The following is an 18002-nucleotide window of genomic DNA, read 5'->3' as shown; positions in this document are numbered from 1 at the left end:
TACACGGCATCACCCTTCGTGCTTTTACTCTCAACCTCACCAAATAAATAAATAGAACGGCACGACATCACCCTATGTGCATTTACTCTCAACCTCACCAAATAAATAAATAGAACGGCACGACATGACCCTTCGTGCATTAAACCACTCATAATATACACGACATCACCCTTCGTGCTTTAAACCTCTCATAATATAAGCGGAATCACCCTTCGTGCTTTACACTCTTCCTCACAATATAAATAATTCATGCACGGCATCACCCTTCGTGCTTTACACTCCTCCTCACCAATCACAGAATCAATAACAACGGATAGATAAGAGTTTCACAAAGAAACCAGTATTTTACCCATAATCAATAGCACAATGTAATCTCAACCTTGAATCAATATTCAAAAGTTACCAAATCTCAGTGAAACCAGATATGAGTCACCCAACATTTCAAATAACTCGCTAAGCATGGATAGTAGAATTTAAGGCTACAAAATAGACAAGAATAGAATTGCACTCGCATGCTATGACTCAACAACAACGCATAGATGCTCGTCACCTCACCTATACATCGTATTTAACAACCAAACACGTAGCAAATGAACACATAATACCTATTCCCTCAAGCCAAAGTTAGACACGACACTTACCTCAATTTCGCAAGCCACTCACTACTCAAGTACCGCTTTCCCTTTAGAATTCACCTCCAACCCACTCGTATCTAATCATAATTAGTTTAATATCATTAATTATCGCTAAAGGAATCAACTTTAATGCATAATTATAGTTTTCCTAAGTTTTCCCAACAAAAGTCAAAAACCGACCCCGAGCCCGCTTGGTCAAAACCCGAGGTTCAGACCAAAATACATTTACCTATTCACTCTCGAGCCCGAATATATAATTGGTTTTGAAATCCGACCTCAAATTGAGGTCTAAACCCCTAAATTTCCAAAATTCCTAGTTTCTATCCAAAACCCCTAATTCTACCATGAAAACCTTAGATTTTAGGTTGAAATCTTGTAAAATATAGTGAAAGATTGAAAAAAACTAGTTTAGAATCACTTACCTATGATTTGGGGAAGAAATGATCTTTGGAAAATCGCCTCTTGTGTTTTAGGTCTTGAAAATTTGGGAAATGAATGAAAATTCCCGTCCAAAAGTCATTTTGATCAGCTGCAGATGTCGCATTTGCGACCCGAGCTTCGCAAATGCGAAGCTCGCAATTGCGAAGGAGTCATCACAAATGCGAAGCCCTTCACACTTCTGCTGCCTTCGCAAATGCGAAGATAAGTTCACAAATGCGACCTTGAATCTTTGCAAATGCGACTAAATGATAGCATTTGCAATCACTGCCCTTCCCCGACTCCCTTCGCAAATGCGAAAGAAAACTCGCAAATACGAAAACTATTGGCTCAGCTTCTTTTCGCATTTGCGATGAGAAGCTCGAAAATGCGAACCTCTCAGAAGTCCTAATTGCGATGCCTGATCTCGCAAATGCGAGATTAGAGGCCTGCAATAGTATCAGATGCTCAGCAGTGTTTTCCAAGCCAAATCTCACTCCGTAGCCTATCCGAAACTCACCCGAGCCCTCGGGTCTCCAAACCAAACATGCACACAAGTCTAAAAATATCATACGAACTAGCTCGCGTGCTCAAATCGCCAAAATAACACTTAGAACTACGAATTTAGTACCAAATCAAATGAAATTCTCAAGTACACTTTAAAATTTCTATTTTCTCAATTGGACGTCCGAATCACATCAATCAACTCTGTTTTTCACCAAATTTCACAGACAGGTCTTAAATATCATAATAAACCTGTACCGGGCTCCTGAACTAAAATACGGACTCAATACTAACAATGCCAAATATCAATCAATTCTTAAAAACAAATAATTTCCAAACTTTTAATTTTCATCAAAAATTCATAACTCAAGCTAGGGACCTCCAAATTCGATTCCGGGCATACGCCCAGGTTCCATAATTCGATATGGACCTACTAGGACTATCAAAGCATGAATCCGGACCCGTTTACCAAAAATATTGACCGAAGTCAACTAAAATCAACTTTTAAGGCAAAATTTTTTATTTTTATTAACTTTCAACATAAAAGCTTTTCGGAAGCCTGCCCGGACTGCGCACGCAAATCGAGAATAAAAATAATATTTTTAAGGCTTAAGAGTACAGATTCGAGTTCTAAAATATAAAATGACCTTTTGGGTCATCACAAAAACGTTATGTGCATTTTACTAAATAGTACATAGTATGCACGCCCAGATGCGCGTCCAGCTGGTCCCATGTGCTACAGCGCCATTGCCTTTGAGTGCATCCAAGTGCACGGTTGGGCCTTCATCTGCGTGGAAGCACACCCGAAAAGTCATTGTAAAAGCCCTACCTCGTCTCCATACCCCAAAACATGAAAAGTTGCTCCAAAAAGGGAAGTTCTCAAGAATATAACTTCCTCCAAGGTCCCTCCATCATGCACGGTAAGTTCTAATGATGATTCTAAGTTGATTTCAATTGTTTAACACCTTATTAATATGGGTATATCCTTCAATTCATTAGATATTCGATTGAGACTTCATTGTTGAGAAAAGGAGCCCTTGGAACTCGAATTCAAGAGGATTGAACTTCAAAAAGATAATATCTTCACCCTCTAATTGATTATAGCATTTGATTAATAATTATAGACTAAGTTCATGAGATATGAGTTGATGGGTTTGATGAAAAAACATGAACGATTATATGTTTGAGTTGTTGATTGTTGATTATTTATTAAGGATGTTGTTTATCTTATGGGTGATGAAGAATGATATTGATTATAGCAAATTGAGATTTTAGAATTTATCTATGAGCAAGAGAATGGATTGTTGGATGTATAAACACCATTAATAAGGGTTATGAAGCTTTATGCCCACCAAGTGTTTGATGAAATATCTAAGTGACTAAAACATGAGCATTGGTGCTAATATCGGTTTCTCTTGATATATATATATTGCCATAGATTATCGTTGAAATAGGTGACGAACATTGTGATACACCTAAAAGGACTAGAGTCAAGGTATGTGAGGCTAACTCTCTATTTTTGGGAATGCTAATGATTCTCCCTACACTACGTTTCTATTACAACGTTACTAATTGCCTCAAAAATATAGTTAAACTTCGTTCCTTGAATGGTTGCAGAACTTCTATTCTCAAGCTTCATAATTCGTTCATGACTTTCATTCCGAATGTTGTGAGCTTAATTTTATTCCGAATGTTGTGAGCTCAGTGCGTAATTAATATATAGATTTGTGTTTGATGCCCAAATTCTCAGTCTAGACTACTCAATATATTATACACAGTTGAAGTTTCAGTTTTCATAATCAATTCATGAATTCATGTCTCATTCTAGTTCTATTCAACATTCCAATATCATGTAACTCAGTATGGTTTAGTATTTCAGTATCGTGTGTTGCAATATGATTCTCATTTCTTGATTTTAAATCCCTGATTGTTGAACCCCTGTATTTGGACATGATGCCAAAGTTTATGCTTTATACATATTTGAGCCTGAGGCCGTAGTTTATGCTCTATGCATATTTGGGCCTGAGGCCGTAGTTTATGCTTTATGCATCTTTGGGTCTGAGGCCATAGTTATATATACGTATACATGGGTCCGAGGCCATAGCTTATGCATATATATATCGGGCCCGAGGCCGTAATTTATTTATTCAGATAAATAGGTGGTTCATCATTTAGAAGAGAGAGTATTCATATCCTTACTTCCTTTGTTCAGTTCAGTTATCAGTTATTATTTCAGTTATCACTAAAAAAAACAGTCTATTTGCGAAGGTTTATTATGGGGGTTATTATTAACCTCCCCAAATTGTATCTAATTTAGAGGGGTCTTATTAACCTCCGCACTGAAATTCCATTTGTAGCATTTAGAAATCTCCGCTAGCCTTAAAAAAAGGCGCTGACAATAGAATATTTCCTTCCTTTATTTTTATCTTTCCCTCTTTTTTCCAATCTTTTCTTTTCAGCTTAGAAAAAAAAGCGTTGAATCTCCTCGCTATATCATCTTTCTCGCAACTCTCCTTTATTCTAATGATTTAGGATTCAGAGAAATTATTTCTCTCTCCTGAAATGGCAAGTTCTCTTTCTCTCTTTAATCTCCCATTGTCTTTATTGGAATTATCATTGTTTTAAGTAATTTATCTGTGCGATTTTGCGGGATTGGCATTGCAAAAATAGTTGATATCCGATTTTAATTCCTCTAAGTTTGATATTTGTGCGATTTCAATTTTGTGTAATGTGAATTTCAGCAATTACTATTGAAGTGTGCTTGTCGTTGAATCTCCTCGCAAAAGGTACGGCTCGAATTGTAGCTCTCTATCCTCTCTTTCTTAATCTGTTGATATCCGATTTTAATTCCTCTAGAGTTTTGATTATGTTTTCCTAATATCTGAATTTCATTAGTTTCTACACGTGATTTGATTTAGATTTTCTCTGCTCGAATTTCAATAATTTTTTCACGTGATTTGATTTAGGTTCTCTCTGCTCCTTTTTTATTATAGAAGAAGAAGAAGAAGAATGTTTTTTTCCTCTACTTCAAAACTCCAGTAATTATAATAGTATTAGGTAGTCATCTTCTTAATTCTGATAGGATGAACTTTCATTAATTATTTTTCAGATTTTAAGCTTTAAGCATTTTTATAAAACGTAAAGCATATCATCAGCTTGAGTATAGAAATAAAATTTCTATGCGATTTAATAAACTTACTACAAACGTTTTGGTCTAATGATATCTATCTTGTTGCATTCTATACTTCTATTGTACTGGAGTACATGAATAAAATCGAAAATCACACGAGATGGATTGGCTTTTAAGAGAGCAGAAACCCTTTAATGATATTTTACCGTATATGAATACAGATGGTGCTCAAATAAGTGCATCTTTATAACAACCACTTTTCTCACAACAACTACCGCTCTATGAGAATCTGTATTCAATTTATTTAGCTTCCCGAGTGATCGAGGGAGTGGACCAATGAGGTTATTGTTGTATGCAACAAAAGAAACTAGAGAAGATAGTTTCCCAAACTCCTCTGAAATAGGACCAGAATGTTGCATGCATTATTGAATGTATTTTAACTTGGTGTTTATTTTTATAAAATTTAGTTGGATCTTTTAACTTGGTGTTTATTTTCTTAAGATTCACAAGGAACTAGCAAGAAACTCAAAGTAAAGGTTAAGGATGTGATGTATTTATCTGGTGGAAATTGTATTGTGGTTGAATTTGATGATATGGATCAACCAATTGGAGAATGGCAAGGTGTTCTTGCAGGCTTTTATGAAATTTTAGCAAACGACTACTCCTTATTTCCAATTCACTTCGACAAATGGCCAGATTTACCCAAGTCATACTTCAATGGTTGCTTTGATTGAATTATAAAGGTATAAGCTCTATTTTCTTATTGTTGTATCTCTGTTTTATGTCTTTAGACTATATATTTGCATGTAATAGATTAGCTAATAGAAGTTTTATTCCTGTAGCCGCGATTTTGTTTTAGGACAACTAAGTTAAATGCATGAGAATATTTTTATAGTTCTATTGGAAAGAAGTGGAGCGCAGCTAGGCAAAGGTTGTGGTATGAGTTCTCTGACCCACTTAAGACCAAAGCAGAGATTATGGATAATGTTCTAGTAGGGATTCCACGGGATCAATGGACTTCTTATGTTGCTTTCCGTTTTAATGAAAAGACAATGGTATTTATTTGAATGCTTCAATTGGTATGTGTAATTATATACTTTTTTATTTGTATATTTGAGTTTTATGTATATTTTTATAAGGAAATAAGTAAAAAATGCTGAAATTTGGAAGAAACAAAATGTTGCACACACTGGTGGCTCCAAACCAAACTCCAGAAGAAGAGCTGAAATGGTGATAAATGTTAATTCAATATGTTTAACTTTAATTAAACTTGCAAACTATTCCTATTTAGTTAAAGTTATGATTTTTCATTTATAGATGTTCGAATCTGGACAAAAGCCTGGACGAGCGCAACTCTATCTTGCTACTCATAAGAAGGAAGATGTCTCATATGTTAATGAAGCGGCAAGAGAAATACGTGTAAATTTTTACTTGTTAAAAGCTTCATGTGTTGTGTTAGATCACTAGAAACTATAATATGAAGACAAAGTTGTAGCTCATTAATGAAGTTCACATTGTTCCAAATACAACACTATGGCAGTAACATACTAACACTATGACTATTGTATATGAGTGGTTAATCTGAATAATGAATGTTGTAGAAACTTAAACTTTGTGATCTCTCTCTCTCTCTCAAGGAGATTCAGTTGATTGAGGATCAGATTTGATATAAATGGAAGCACTAAACTAACAGTTACAGTTAGAAGAGAAGCCCGTGTATTTAACTCTTTCTGTGTTCATGCTTGCGTATGATGAGGCATCTTACTGTTATTCATCTACTTAAGTTATTCATCAAAGTTGTTTCTTGATGGTTCTCAAATGTTATTAGAAATATTTGCAACAACAATACCAGGCCATTTGCAAGGTGATAAATTTATAGGATTCCATTGAGTGTATTTAAATCCTCTGCCAATAGGATTTTGATCCTCAAGAAATGACTTCAAGTTTAGAAGTAATTGTGGATTATATAATCTGATCAAATACCTGTGCCAAACAGCACTAAAGTAATCTATTATTGACTATTTTGTTTCTCCTGTTTCCATAGACCATAGCTCTACTTTATGCCTATTTCAAATGTTCAATATTGAGCATTACTAATATTTTGTAACGACCCGAATGGTCGTTTTGAGCTCTAGCACATCGTTCGGAGGTTTGAGGCCATGAGCAGCTTCACTTCAGATATTATGACTTGTACGTGTGGTCAGAATTGAGTTTCGGGAAAGATTGGAGTTAATTTGGGAAGAAATTTTTAATTTCGGAAGCTTTAAGTTGGAGGAATTGACTAAGGTGTGATTTTTGAGTAAACGGCCTCAGAATCGGGACTTGAAGGTTCCAACAGGTTCCTATGGCGATTTTGGACTTGGGCGTATATTCAGATCGAGTGTTGGATGACCCGGGGGCACTTCGGCACCTATTGTGAAAAGTTGGCATTTTGGAGGGATTTCATAAATTTGGGTTGAAGTGAATTTCAATGTTATCGATGTCCGATTGGGATTTCGAGTCTACAAATAGCTCTGTATGATTATTCCGGTCTTAGGAGCATGCCCGAAAGTGGATTTGGAGGTCCGTAGATCATTTTGGGATCATTTGGCGAAAGTTAGAAATTCGAAGGTTTTGAGAAGTTTGACCGGGAGTGGATATTTTTGGATACCGGGGTCAGACTTCAATTCCGAAAGTTGGAATAGGTCTATAATGTCGATCATGACTTGTGTGCAAAATTTGAGGTTAATCGAACGTGATTTGTTAGGTTTCGGCATCGATTGTAGAAGTTTGAAGTTTCAAAGTTCATTAAGTTTGAATTGGAGGGCGATTCGTGTTTTTAGCATTGGTTCATGTGATTTAAAGGATCAACTAAGTTTGTAATGTATTTTGGGACATGTTGGTATATTTGGTTGAGGTCCCGAGGTCCTCAGGTGGATTTCGGATAGTTAACGAATCGAGTGCGGACTTGGAAGAAATGCTGAGGCTGCTGTCTCCTGGTGTAACCGCACCTGTGAGGTTAGGGCCGCAGGTGCAGAGCCGCAGAAGCGGCCATGAGGGTCGCAAGAGCGATGCTGGGCAGGAGCGCAGGTGGAGGGAATATCTGCACCTGCGAAGACACAGATACGGAAGGAAAGGCACAAAAGCGGAAGCGGGAAGCTAGGGGCATCTCCGCAGAAGCGGAATGTTTTCCGAACCTGCGGAACCGCAGAAGCGGCCAAGTGACCGCAGGTGCGAGAAGTCGCCGGGCAGAAGGGTTCTTTAAGAACGGGATTTGGCCCATTTTCTTTCACTTTCTCTTGGTTTGGGCGATTTTTGGAGAGCTTCAAAGGGGGATTTTCACCAACAAACACGAGGTAAGTAATTCCCACATATTGTGAGTTAAATATATAGTTTATACATGGATTTAGGCATGAAAATTTGTAAAAATTTGAGATTTTGGTAGAAAACCTAGAAATGAGTATTTTTGGATTTTGAACATGAATTTGGACATGGAATTGGAAATAAATTATATATTTGAGTTTGTGAGGTCATTAATAGTTATCTTCGAATATTTTCAAAATTCGGGCACGTGGGCCCGAGGGTGATTTTTATCGACTTTTCGAGCGGAGTTGAAAATTATTGTGAATTGAATTATAATGAGTATTACAGTGTACATTTATGGATTTGCACATTTATTGACTAGTTTTGGAGCGATAGGCATCGGTTTGAGTTATTGAAAGGCTTTGGAGTCGGTTATGGGACTTCGGAGCGAGGTTAGTCTCCTTTCTAACATTGTAAGAGGGAATTAACCCCATAGGTGAAATAATTCAATATGCGCTTGTATTCGTGAGGGCTACGTACGTATGAGGTGACGAGAGTCCATGCGTAGCTACTAATATGCTTATGTTCGGGTAGTCTAGGACCCAGATCATGTTATAATTGTGATACTTACATCCTACTTGTTAATTTAAATTGCTTAAATCATATTGAAACTTGGTAAAGGAACTTTAAAAGGTTAAACTTCATTCTTCTTGACCGTAAATGAAAATTTGTATGTTTCTTGAATAGTTTCCCTTAATAAATCTTGAATTTGGTTGTTTTAAATTGAATTTTCTCTTTTGAGGAGCGGGCCGAACGCCTTGGCAGGTTAAATAGATGCATCTATGGTTCATGCCGTTCGACCCTCGGCAGTGCACCGTTTAAATATTTATGTTGGAGCGGGCTGTACCACCTCGGCATGATTTGCACATGATATATCTTCTGAATTGATAACAATTGATATTGCTTTCATTGGCCCGAGGTCCAAAAATGTTAAATGACAAAAATAAATTTGAAAATTTCTTATTAACAAAAGAATTGTTTACTTATTTCATGATATTGAGCTTACAGCCGTTCTACGTCATCCATGCTTAATTATATCATTGATATTTTATTTATATCCTATAGTAAGTTTCGAAGTCGACCCCTCGTCGCTACTTCTTCGAGGTTAGGCGGGATACGTACTGGGTACACGTTGATTTACATACTCATACTATACTTGATGCACATTTTTGTGCAGGTACATATATGTTTAGTGGCCTTGTGGGTGCAGAGGCGCGGTTATGGCGGGGACTTAGGTGAGCTGCATTCTATAGTATGATCCGTAACCAACAGAGTCTCCTTCAGAGTATTTATATTTCTCCTGTCCAAATTTGTATTTCGGACAGATGTTGTATTTTATTTTACATTCCTAGTTGAGGCTCATGCACTTGTGAGGTTTTGGGGTAATTATGGGTTGTCCTGTATTAAAATTGTTAAAAAATATTATTATTTACTTTGTAAATTCCATCTTTTACTATTTAATTGAAGGGAATATGATTTCAAAAATATTAAAATGAGAACCAAATTAAGTATTTATTTTTGGCTTGCGTGACAGCGGTATCCGGCGCCATCAAGACCTTTAACGGATTTTGGGTCATCAGAACATGGTATCAGAGTACTAGGTTCACTTAGGTCTCACGAGTCATGAGCGAGTCTAGTAGAGTCTTGCGGATCGGTACATAGACGTTTGTATTTATCTTCGAAAGGCTACAGGACTGTTAAGAGCACTTCCCTTCTTGATTCCTCATCGTGGGACTCGATTCATTTGAGGCTTATGCCTTCATTCCTTTCCTGTTCAGTCTTATGTGACGTGAAGCGCTTGTTATAAATTGGGAATCGAGGAATTTTAATGGTACTACAGATGTGGTGCAGGATGTTTCTCCTTGCATATTTGATTGGGGTATTGTTGTCGCCTTGCGGAAGGCCGTTCTGTCGTTGCAGCTCAGTATTAGTATTACCTAAGGTTTTGAGGTTTGACATTGATTGTTATGATGATTCGTGCGTTGCTATCGCACTGTGTTTGTGTAATGGTAAGATGCTTGTGTATGCATCGAAGTAGTGAATGACTTGGAAGGAGGTTTACTCAGTGCATGATTCAGAGATCCAATATTCTATTTCCGGTGAAGGAAAAGCAATCGGACTATGAATATTCAGGTTTGGGTTGACGGAGTAACGAGACTTCGTATTTCGAGCATGGTGGAATTTTCATCTATGATGTGGTCTCGTCACCCTGGATTGAATGTGTAAAGTTCGCCGATGTTATGGTCTTCATCAATTTGCCTTCGGGGTAGGGTAGTGTGAAATAATGCCGGGTAAGCGGCTGTCAGAGATCGCAGTGTGCGGTGATTCAAGACTTAATCGGTGGTCTGGGTGTTAGTGTCTCAAGGAAGATGATCTTCGGAAAGCTTTAAAGTCTGTAGTGATCGATTGGTTCAAGTGCTACAAAGGTAGATTTTGATTTAACACAACAACTAGGCAGCGAAGGATAAGGAAGAACATGTGGGAGGTGTCTTGCGGTGGTTAAATGTTTAGAAGGCTATGTGTGAGAAATAGAAGTCGGGTAGTTGCTTAGAGGAGAGGGTTTGACCAAAGTGGAAGAGTGGCAGAGTAGCATATGGGTTATGCGGTAGGATAACTACACGCCTTGAGGAAAGTTTAGAGTGATTTGGGATTCATGGTGGGCAGTGACTAGTCCTATGGGCTTAATTTGGAATATTGGCTGCTATACGGAGGAAGGTTGGATACGACAGAAAGGAGTTGCTTGATATGAAGAAGGATACAACATGACTTTGGATTGGAATGTATTGTCACACGTTTAGTTGATGTCAATGGGGAGTGAATGGGCTTGTACATCTGGTGAATGAGTATGGGCTCAGGATGGTTTAAGGATTTCATAGTAATGGTACTCGGTGCAGCTTTGTTGGAAGATGTTGGCATGGAATTTCCACAGGTGGGTTATTTCCGATGAGCAGGTTAACTATTGCGTGGTGCTGATGATACTTCTACGAAGAATTTTTCTGGCTATCCGGTAAGAGGTCGAATATGTAAATATGGATAGTGATTCAGAGCGTTCATGAAATGGTTAACATAAGGATTTCGAGGAATTTGGCAGGTCGATTGTGCGAGGTCATGTCGGTAAGGGAGAAGGAATCTTGGTAGGTTCCAGGGTCATATAATGGTAGCTTCAAGCTTAAGTGGGAGAGCCCCACCACCTACGATTGGATTGCATGGTTGTCTACTTGTGAGGCTTCTGGTTATCGGCATATTGTTGGGTTGTTACGACTAAGGAAAGAGGATATCAGTGGTGATTTGAGCCAAGGATTTGTGGACTGTGTGCTACAATTGGCCTTATCGATTCATGTTCAGGCTTTGAAAAGACTCGGAGTTTATGCTTCGTGTAGATGTGATATACAAGGAAAGAAATTCAGCCGGTTGCTTCTTTGAGAGGGTGTTCATGTGCCAACATGGCCTTGGAGTTTAATCATAATTGGGAACAAGTCAGAGTGGTTGACGCTCAACAATGGTTCTAGTGGGTTCAAAAATTCAAAGTACGGTGCCCAAGGATTTCTAGCCAGTAGTATGTTTAAGTATTGAGCTTTTGTAGGGGATTATGAAAAGTGGCTTGGAGTGTTCTACGTTATCTTCGGTCTGCGGTGTGGAATTGGAGGAATGGGATAAAATAACTTCAGATTCATAGAGGGATTTTCAGAATGGGTGTACCAGTTAAAGATGCGAATAGGCGCATAAGGAGGGTATGAGATGGTTCGTGGGTTTTGGAGACAACGTGGTCTCGTGAAATAAGGTCACTCAGGATGAGTGCAGATTTGGGTTCATGATGTTTTGAATGGAGCTCTTATTATTTCTAGGGGAAGTCCCGAGTAAAGTAGAAGAAATGGCTCGGTTGGTAATGGTTGAATCAGCACAGTTATGGCAGTGACCAGTTTCTCCAGCATGAAGTTATACATGTGGTTTGTGGTTGTATACTTGGGCTTGAGCGCCACCACAACTTGGTTGATTTGGGAGGTATTCGATTCGTATGGCTTTGTAGTGTAAAGGGATTTCGGAATAGTTATGGCAGTTTAGATTACAACATGAGGGTGTATTTTCTGCGGTTTGGAATTTAGTTGTGTGTTGCATTGGTTTTTCTGAAATGAGCTAAGTAAAAGGTTTCTAAATGATGAAGTGTTTATTCTATTAGTGGATCAGGGGTTATTATAGAATTCTAGTACTCTCACGTATTGGCATGTTAGGTGCAGTGAGCGGCATGGGAAATTGGAAGCTGAGGATTAAGGTTGCGGTTCGGTATTGACAAGAATGTCACAAGCTCGGATGATCAGGGAAGAATTCAGATGTTTAGAGTAAGCTGGTATTGTCTTTAGCGTCACCTGAGATCAGTGTCCTGTGTAAGAGGCTTTGTGTACTGATTTGCGGCTTCTTGATTTTCTTTATAGAATTAGTGTGGCCGGTGGTATGGATGTGCAGACTTGTTACCTGGTGCGGAAGGTCATGGGAGTGTATCCCATGGGAAAATTGTATAAGTATGACATGTAGTCACTTGATTGATTAAAGATTTGAAACCAAGTATGGGGATTTGGTACTATCGCTAATGTGAGAGTTTAGGCATGAAACGTGCTCTATTCAGTTGGTTGTGAATTGTGGAAGTTTGTTTCGGATTTGACGGTTGTTCTTGTATGTCATGGGAAAAGGGGTGTTGTGGATCCTTGAAAGGTTATTAGCCCAGTGCGGTTTGATCATAATCGACTTGAGGTCTGTGGATGGATCTAAATGTGAATGTGGGCTCTATATGAGGACAGATGTGTTCATTTCAACATAGCGCTGTTTTCGAAGGGGTCTTCGGGCCTTGGATGTTATTTTTGTTGTCGGCCCTTATGCGTAGTCTCTATTGTGCCATGTGGCTTGTGAGGCGGTTTGATTATTCGCACTCGTATTGAGATCCCGTATAGTTTGTGGTGTTATATGAGATGGATGGCTCTCGAGATGCAGGTCATTTATTGCACCTTAGTTGTGCTTGATTTTTATATCATATGACGCTACCCGTCTCCCCGGGATTTGTATTATGCACTTGGCGTCCTTATGGCTGATATTCGGGCATTTCGTGAGTATGAATGTTACGGCTCGAGGTGTGTTTTCTTTAGATTATTATATGTGGATCGGGTGGCACGCCGCCACGGGTACGTTGTTTGGATCGGGTGGCACGCCACCACGGGTATCATGGTGGGATCGGGTTGCACGCCGCAATGGTATCATGTGTGGATCGGGTTGCACGCCGCAACAGTATGATATTGAGTACAGTTTCCCATATCTATTCTTGTGTGTTTTGTTTCTCATTTTTTGGGGAAGGTTCATGACACATGTTCGATTGTTTAATTAGTTACGTGGGTTGAGTAGTACTTTCCAGAGTTCGTTTTCCTTATGTACCACATTCGAGTTTGTGGATTGTTGGCACATGGTTGCATCATATGAGACCTTTGGTAGTGTTTGTGGTGGCTTATTGTCAGAACAACTTGTACTGGGTGAGACGAGATTTCTGGACCTGGGATCAGTGCGATCAGATTTATATGAAGCATATTAGAGAGCAAATATCGTTATTTGGTTCATAATGAGGTAATAGTTCTTGTCAAGAGAAGAAACCCAATGATTTGTTGACTCGGCAGTTGGTTATGAATTTCTGCACATCTCTTCCGTCGTGGCAGCATTTCAAGAGTTGGAATAGGACTTATACGTGTCATGAAGTATTTTGTGGGCATCAGATTCATGGAATTTCGGTTATTATTATTGGTGGATGTTATTATGGTCATGTGAATTATGCGGTGCATGGTAAGAATTTAGTAAGGGTACACAATCGTGTTTGGTGCAGTATGTAGTGATTGATATGGTGTTCGTATGTTGGAAACAGGCCTGGTGGAGAATTCCGGATGTTGGAATTTGACTCTAAGACTTACTTGACTAAATAAAGAGGAAGATCTTCAGATTGGCTGGAGCTAATGTGCTCAACTGGGTTGTGGTAGCACGGGTAGGTGCACGAGGTGTTGACCAATGATTTCGGACAACTCCAGAGCAGTTCTTAGCACGTTCGAGGATGAACGTATGTTTAAGTGGGAGAGAATGTAATGACCTGACCGATCGTTTTGATCTCTAGCACGTAGATCAGCAGTTTGAGGCCATGAGCAGCTTCACTTAAGGTATTATGACTTGTACGTGTGGTCGGAATTGAGTTTCGAGAAAGTTCGGAGTTAATTTGGAAAGAAAATTTTAATTTTGGAAGCTTTAAGTTGGAGGAATTGACTAAGGTGTTATTTTTGAGTAAACGACCTTAGAATCGAGATTTGTAGATTTCAACAGGTTCGTATGATAATTTTGGACTTGGACGTATGTTCGTATCGAGTTTAGGATGACCCGGGAGCGTTTCAACGCCTATTGTAGAAAGTTGGCATTTTGGAAGGATTTCATAAATTTGAGTTGAAGTGCATTTCAATGTTATCGATGTCCGATTAGGATTCCAAGTCTGGGAATAGCTCCATATGATGATTCCAGTATTAGAAGCGCGCCCGAAATGGATTTAAATGTCCGTTGGTCATTTTGGGGTCATTTGGCGAAAGTTAGAAATTCGAAGGTTTTGAGAAGTTTGACTGAGAGTGAACCTTTTTGGATACGGGGTCGGACTCCGATTCCGGAAGTTGGAGTAGGTCAGTAATGTCGATCATGACTTGTGTGCAAAATTTAAGGTCAATCGGACGTGTGATTTGATAGGTTTCGCCATCGATTGAAGAAGTTTGAAGTTTCAAAGTTCATTAAGTTTGAATTGGAGGGTGATTCGTATTTTTAGCGTTGGTTGATGTGATTTAAAGACTCAACTAAGTTCATAATGTATTTTGGGATGTGTTGGTATATTTTGTTGAGGTCCCGAGGGCCTCGGATGGATTACGGATAGTTAACAGATCGAGTTTGGACTTAGAAGAAATGCTGAGGCTGTTGTCTCATGGTGTAACCGCACCTGCGAGGTTAGGGCCGCAGGTGCGGAGCCGCAGAAGCGACCATGAGGGTTGCAGGAGCGATGCTGGTCGAGATGGGCAGGAGTGCAGGTGCAAGGAAATGTCCACACCTGCGAAGGCGCAGATGCAGAAGGAAAGGCGCAAAAGCGAAAGCGGGCAGCTGGGGGCATCTCCGCAGAAGCGAAATATTTTCCGCATCTGCGGAACCGCATAAGCAGCCAAGTGATCGCAGGTGCGAGAAGTCGCTGGGCAGAAGGGTTCTTTAAGAACGGGATTTGGCCCATTTGCTTTCATTTTCTCTTGGTTTGGGCGATTTTTGGAGAGCTTCAAAGGGGGATTTTCACCAAGAAACACGAGGTAAGTAATTCTCATATATTGTGAGTTAAATACATGGTTTATACATGGATTTAGGCATGAAAATTTGTAAAAATTTGAGATTTTGGTAGAAAACCTAGAAATGGGTATTTTCGAATTTCGACCACGAATTTGGGCATGGAATTGGAAATAAATTATATATTTGAGTTTGTGAGGTCATTAATAGTTATCTTCGAATATTTTCGGAATCCGGGCACGTGGGCCCGAGGGTGATTTTTATCGGATTTTTGAGCGATGTTGGAAATTGTTGTGAATTGAATTATAATGAGTGTTAGAGTGTACATTTATGGATTAGCACATTTATTGACTAGTTTTGGAGCGATGGGCATCAGTTTGAGTTGTTGGAAAGGCTTTGGAGCCGGTTATGGGACTTCGGAGTGAGGTAAGTCTCCTTTCTAACCTTGTAAGAGGGAATTAACCCCAAAGGTGAAATAATTCAATATGTGCTTCTATTTGTGGGGGCTACATACGCACGAGGTGACGAGAGTCCGTGCGTAGCTACTAATATGCTTATGTCTGGGTAGTCTAGGACCCAGATCATGTTATAATTGTGATGCTTGCATCCTACTTGTTTATTTAAATTGCTTAAATCATATCGAAACTTGGTAAAGGAACTTTAAAATCTTAAACTTCATTATTCTTGACCGTAAATGGGAATTTGTATGTTTCTTGAATAGTTGCCCTTAATAAATCTTGAATTTGGTTGTTTTAAATTGTATTTTCTCTTTTGCGGAGTGGGCCGAACACCTCGGCAAGTTAAATAGATGCATCTATGGTGCACAACTTAAATATTTATGTTGGAGCGGGCTCTACGACCTCGACATGATTTGCGCATGATATATCTTTAGAATTGATAATAATTGATATTGCTTTCATTGGACCGAGGTCAAAAAATGTTAAATGACGAAAATAAATTTGGAAATTTCTTATTAACAAAAGAATTGCTTACTTATTTCATGATATTGAGCTTACAACCGTTCTACGTCATCCATTCCTAATTATATCATTGATATTTTATTTATAGCCCATAGTAAGTGTTGAAGTCGACCCCTCGTCGCTACTTCTTCGAGGTTAGGCGGGATACTTACTAGGTACGCATTGATTTACGTACTCATACTACACTTGCTACACAGTTTTGTGCAGGTACATATATGTTTAGTGGCCTTGTGGGTGAACAGGCGTGGTTATGGTGGGGACTTAGGTGAGATGCATTCTATACTATGATCCGTAACCAACAGAGTCTCCTTCAGAGTATTTATATTTCTCCTGTCCAAATTTGTATTCCGGACAGATGTTGTATTTTATTTTACATTCCTAGTTGAGGCTCATGTACTTGTGATACCGGATTTTGGGGTGATTATGGGTTGTCCTGTATTGAAATTTTTAAAAAATATTATTATTTACTTTGTAAATTCCATCTTCTACTATTTAATTGAAGGGTATATGATTTCAAAAATATTAAAATGAGAACCAAATTAAGTATTTATTTTTGGCATGCTTGACAGCGGTGTCCGGTGCCATCATGACCTTTAATGGATTTTTGGTCGTGACTGTCACGACCCATAATCCGGCCACAGGTGTCGTGATGGCACCTAGTCTCTAATACTAGGTAAGCCAATTTCAATTACATATTTGAAGCTATTTTTTTTAAAATAAGTAATCAAAACTAACAGCGGAACAAATAAAAATATACAACCTCCCAAGACTGGTAGTACTGAGTCACGAACTCTAATTGAATACATGGAATAATCACGAGGACCGAATATACAGTACTGTTTGATTAAAAATGAACAGTACAATGAAATGAAAAGACTCCAAGGGACTGCGACGACCAAGCAGCTCTACCTTGAATCATTATGGTCCTACTTTAACTCTGCTCAAGTCTGATATCTTCAACACCTGGCTTTGCACAAAAATGTGCAAAAGTGTAGTATGAGCATACCACAGTCGGTACCCAGTAAGTATCAAGACTAATCTCAGTGGAGTAGAGACGAGGTACAGTCAAGACACTCACTAGTCTAATAGCATGTGCAATATAATATACAATATAGTAGGCAGCAGATAACAATAAGGACATCATAAAATAATCAGTGATATGCACATCAAGACAATAAAATACCATTTAATATCGCTCAACAAATAATAAATACAAGTACACCCAATTAAATCAAATTCTTCAAATAAATGTTCTTCGCATATAATTCTACCAAATAACTCTTCTTCAAATATAATTTTCCTCAAATAAAATATCTTTCAAATATAATTCTTTCATATAATACTTTCTAAATAAAAATCCTTCCAAATAAATATTTTGAATATAATTCTTCAATTAAAAAATCACCATGTGACACCTCATTTCAAAATCATAAAAATACGGGTTTCAGCCCATTTTCATATCTTCACGGCACTTCGTGCCCATAATTAAATTATAATATTTTTCCGGCACCTCGTGCCCTCATTTTATATCACAACTGCACGAATAATTCACATGTCAATATCCTCAACGTATATAAGATCCACATGATCAATTTATTTTCACTAAAGTGAGTTTAGAATTTTTAAATCAAGTAAGAAATCATCAAAGAAATTAGTTTATTTTTTAACTCG

The 18002-nt window shown here is 38.4% G+C and overlaps 1 long non-coding RNA gene across 1 annotated transcript; it reads left to right on the top strand.

The window, feature by feature from the left end:
• Positions 1–4027: 4027 nt before the first annotated feature.
• Positions 4028–6193, top strand: LOC107820504 (uncharacterized). The gene is made up of 3 exons (XR_012695160.1): positions 4028–4342; positions 5188–5429; positions 5529–6193. It is a non-coding gene; the product is annotated as an uncharacterized LOC107820504 (long non-coding RNA).
• The last annotated feature ends 11809 nt before the right edge of the window (positions 6194–18002 follow it).

Source organism: Nicotiana tabacum, chromosome 9 (assembly GCF_000715075.1).
Source record: "Nicotiana tabacum cultivar K326 chromosome 9, ASM71507v2, whole genome shotgun sequence".
Taxonomy (NCBI): domain Eukaryota; kingdom Viridiplantae; phylum Streptophyta; class Magnoliopsida; order Solanales; family Solanaceae; genus Nicotiana; species Nicotiana tabacum.
Note: the sequence above shows the minus strand (reverse complement) of the source record. Positions and strands in the feature narration are given on the sequence as shown.